Source organism: Lygodium microphyllum, chromosome 10 (genome assembly GCF_053477565.2).
Source record: "Lygodium microphyllum isolate KBCC chromosome 10, Lygodium_microphyllum_v1.1.10, whole genome shotgun sequence".
Taxonomy (NCBI): domain Eukaryota; kingdom Viridiplantae; phylum Streptophyta; class Polypodiopsida; order Schizaeales; family Lygodiaceae; genus Lygodium; species Lygodium microphyllum.
This window is the reverse complement of record NC_141144.1, coordinates 24887156-24892330: the sequence shown is the minus strand read 5'-3', so window position 1 is coordinate 24892330 and position 5175 is coordinate 24887156.

Below are 5175 nucleotides of genomic sequence, written 5' to 3'. Positions count from 1 at the left end.
ACATCCAAGGGGTATACTATCCTAGCCTCTGATGTAGAACTTCGCATTTGTATGAATTGTTATCCAATGGATAACCCTTCCCACACTCCTCAAAGGGAGTCCTTGCACATATCGATGTAATAGACCACATAAGCACAAATAAAGGGAGTGTCCCTCAACTGATTTCTGTGGCCCACTACAGCTCTCCCACACCTCAGGGATTGGTCCCAAGATGTGCCGTGAACACATAAATCACGTATGACACATAATCCTCTCTTTTAAACAATCATTCTAGGAGATGTAATATATTCCTCACTGAATATTCCCCAAAGAAAATGAACCACTAACCCCATGGCTTAGGGTACCTCACCTCCTCAATGTGGGTCAATGTTTATGAAGACAATTGTTGTGCATCCAAATAGGATGGTACCATGTGTTACATGCAATGCAATTGTGTATGGCTTATAGTGCTCAAACATTTCTCCTCCTTGACAACAACATTGTGAAGGTGCAAAAATATTTCTTTTCATACCTTTACTCTAAACGAGATTGCTACATTGCCTAGGGCTAGCACTGAGCATGCTTGTGCTACTCTACCCTCTTAATTTTTAAAACCACACGTTCTATATGCCATGCATTAGAAAAAAAAGCATACTTCAGTATATTATCAACCCTTAACACTCCCCCTTCTCCCTATCGCTTAAGATTATGCATTTGATAATAGGTTTAGAGAGCATTTTTTGTATATTTTTCCTTCATAAAAGCAATAAATACCCACTTTAACATAAAGATAGGGCTGAACTAAGGCTCACCCTCATGCCTCAACCTTATCATACATTCACAAATACAAATGTGATTTTTCTCTATTTTTCAAACGTAAAAAAACTATTTTTCTCTTTTTTTTAAATTTTTCCATTTATTTATTGATAAATATCAATATTTTCTAAGTTACTAATTTGGATGGATTAAACTTATTGAGAATTATTTTTATATCACATTCCATCCCATAGGAATACCATACGCACAACAAAACCCCCAAAATGCATGATTTCTTTAAAACCGCAATGTTGCAGGTTTTGTATCTGGAATTAATGCAAAATGTCTTGCCTTTCGATGCTTGAAAGATAGACTTGGTACATGGTTTGATGTATGCAAGTATAGGGTCTAATTAAGTAGGGAATAACTTGTCATTTGTTAGCAAAGGGTCTACTTCCCACAAGCATAGGGCTTGCTCAAGCAAGGGGTCTACTTAGAAGTAGGGGGCCTACTTGTGTATGTAATAATAGAGAGAAGGGAATAGAAGAAAGAGTGACTATTATGTTTTTCCACAAAGAGCTTAGGCTCTCTTTCAAGTTGATATTGGAAGTGATCACTTGTTAGAGCATAGAAGCAAATGATCCATCGAAAGAAGAGGGCACACTTTTTTATGCCTTCATTTGACATCAAATAAAAAGTTAAACACAATGTGTGTTTTAGCCTTATAAAGGCTTTGGACTTTAAGCTTTTGATGCAAAATTTTCCTCATTTACACTAAGGCTTAGTGTTGGACTTGAACATGCTTGCACAAGAAGTGTTTTGTCAATGACATATACTCAGAAATTGAAACTTTTTCCATGTTGTTTTAGCCATTTCTTACTCATACTACAAAATTTTTCATGGTTGCATTTAATATGCATAATGCTTATTGTATATAATTATTCCAATGGCCTACTTGATGCTCAAAAGACAGTCAGAATATTTCACAAAAATGACAAGGAATCTCTTATATAGTTTTTGAGTATAAGAATAATAGATTTGTCTCAATTTTGAGCTATTGATGCTATTATTGTAGTTGTTTGATTTTGCTGGGCACTTGAATTGTAATCAATGGTCTCTTTTTGAGCTTGCAATTGGACACATCATGGTATTTCAATATATAGGATATATTGCAATTGCTATTTCTTTTTTATCCACTTTTAAACACACACTATTTACTATGGATTTATAAAGAAGGATTGCTACAAGTGGAACAACAAGAAAAAGGGAAAAGAGAATAATGAGGATGATGGCAAAAAGGAGGAGAAGGCCAAGGCAAAGATATATGAGATTAATGGATATAGCAATGATGATAGAGATGTTAAGATAGAAAGCTAAACATGTGCAGACATTGATGATGGATTGCCTAGCTATATGGGTTTGCATGTCTACACTTAGCATGTCCGTGGTCATTGTGATCCTCACATGAGCACTGACTTATCACTTATTACATTTAATTTGTTGTACCTACCTACAACTGGCATAGTTATAGCACCAATCGATTAGTATAGTCAATTACGCACTGTTTGACTTAGTAGGCCACTTTTCTTTATATTGTATCTTATCTATACTTTGTGTACATTGTATTGTGTGTGGAAGAAGAAGAAAAAACCACCAAGAAAACGTTTTGGCATCTATCTCTCTTTTTGTATTCTTGAGTGAGCTTTTCCTTGTGTGTATGTTGTGTGTTTGGTGTACATCAACTCAAGCAAGTTCCCCCACCATGAGATTCTTGACATGGTATCATGGCAACACCATCATTGAGAGGGGCTAGTTCTTAGGGCTAAAGTGAAGGAGAAGAAGCAAGGTTCAAGCAAGTAAGCAATGGGTAAGAAGCTCTTCCATTCTTCAACTCTTTCTCTTGGACAATGCCTATGGAGGCATCGGAAGCAGGGCAAAGTGAAAATATCAGATTGTTGTGAGATGTGGTGTGTAAACATAGCACTATATATTTTGCAGATAAGCCCTTTAGGTCATTCATGAGGGTTTTTTGGCCATCTGAGGCTGTTTCGAGCTCAATTTTAGATATGTAAGGTTCTAGATAACAGTTTTAGAGCATACTACAATTTTCAATGTCGGTCGAAACTGGGCGCACAAGTTATAGATTTCAAATTTGTAAGTTTTGAGGTATTTGCCAAGGAGAAAACATAAGCTTTATATGCAAAAATAATGCTGATTACATGTACTATTGAGTAGTTGGTGAAAAAGGTTGCTTGGTGTATTGCTATGTACTTGTTGTGAAAGGTTGTAGAAGAGTTACTTGTTGTTTTGTATCATTTTTGTGATAATGGCAGAGAACAATGGAAATCCCATGATTGAGAAGTTGGACAACAACAACTCCCCATCATGGAAGTTCTATGTGATGACCTTTCTTATTGAAAAGGGTCTTTATGAGTTTGTTTTAGTTGAAGAAAAGGAGCCAAAGATGAACTTGTTACTACAGATGAATTAAAGACATGGAAAGAATGGAATGAAAAGGATAAAAAGGTGATATATTGGCTATTTGCAATCATTGATAATACTATTCTGGGGCATGCAAAAACTTCACATACAGCTTGGATAAATTTTGAGAATATGTTTTTAGTAAATACAAAGGCATGGAAGATTCAACTCAAGCAAGAGTTGAATACTTTGAAGAAAGGAAAAAGTCTATCAATGAGTATGTTTCGAAGGTGAGGAACATTGCATATACTTTGATAGCGATTGATGCAATGCTTGATGATGATGCTTTGGTTTCATCTACTTTGGGTGGCCTTAATAATGAAAATGCCTTAGAAAGCATTTGTGACTTCTGTATATGTACGGAAGCCATTTCTTAATTTTGATGAGTTAGTCTCTCTCATGATTATCAAAGAGATCAATATGCAAGGTGACTCATCTAACTGAAATGATGAACATGCGCCAAGCATTTTACTCAAGTTCAAGAAGGGGATGTGGATAATCCTCTTTGAGGGGCCGTGGTATGGAACATGCTGGTGATAACCAACAAAACAGGTTAAATCAACAATGTGGCGAAATGCAAGTTTCAAGAGGTTGTGGAAACTTTAGAGGTAGGGGGATCCCTAGAAGGATAGGTGGATGGTAGAATAGAGGTTTTGAAGATTCTGCTATTATTTGCCATTATTATGGAAAAATAAATCATATTGTAGCCCATTATTATGCTAAGAAGGATGATATTTGCAATGGTGAATTCCAGTAAGGAAACTATGCATTGTCTTCAATGACAAAATGAAGAGACAAATGAGCGTTTGTTTGTTATGCATCATATGATGAATGCTATTGCAAGAAAGGGGACACATGTTGATGTATGGTATGTTGATGCAGGTGTATCTACTCATATGACCAATCATGCTGAATGGTTTGGAGAGATACAAGACTTGCAAAATCTAGGTTATGTGCAAATAGGTAATGATTCATGCCACTTAATTTTACACATTGAAAAGGTCCCCTTGTCCTTGCATAATGGCTAGACAAATAGTCTATTAGATGTATTAAATGTGCTATCAATCACACAAAATTTAGATTTTGTTGGCCAAATGGTAGAGCAAAGGTTGTAGGTTCGATTTAGTGCAAAATATTGTTTCGTAGAAGACGTTAATGATAAGTGCAGATTAGTTGCAAAAGGAAGTAGAGTTGGCAGCATGTTTGCTTTAGATGCTCGAATTCTTGCTATGAATGTTGCTATATATGCTAAATGGAAAGGAGTGGTTGTAGACATTGAACTATGGCATAAACCTATTGGACATGAAAATTTGCCAAGGCTGAAATTAATGCAATCCAAAGGATTAGTTACAAGATTGCATGCTTTTAGAGTTGTAGAATTTCATAAAGTGTGTGAAGCATGTCAGTTTGGTAAGTAGGCAAGACAACCTTTTTCGCATGACAAGGATGTGGGCAGAAATATACTTGATGTTGTGCATACAAATATTTGGGGGCCTACACAGAATGTATCTCTTAGTAGCAACAAATACTTTGTCACATTTATTGATGATTATTCAGAGAAGTTGTCGGTATATTTCATGAAGGAAAAGAGTAATGTGTTTGAGCACTTCAAAACTTTCAAGGCTGCTGTTGAAATAGAAACAGGATTGAAAGTTAAGTTCTTGAGATAAGATGGAGAGGGAGAGTATCTCTATAATGAGTTTAGTGCCTTCTTGAGGTCTCATGGGATAAAGAGATAGTTTACTTGCAGGTATATCCCACATCAAAAACGGGGTTGCAGAAAGAGAAAATAGGCATATTGCAGAAGTTGCACGAGCGTTGTTGGTTGAAAAGTATATGTTAAAATATTTTTGGTCTAAAGTTATTCATACTACTACCTATATTATGAATAGAACTCCCATAGCTACAGTTCATGGGATGACCCCCAAATAATGCTTTATAGGCAAGAAGTCTGATGTG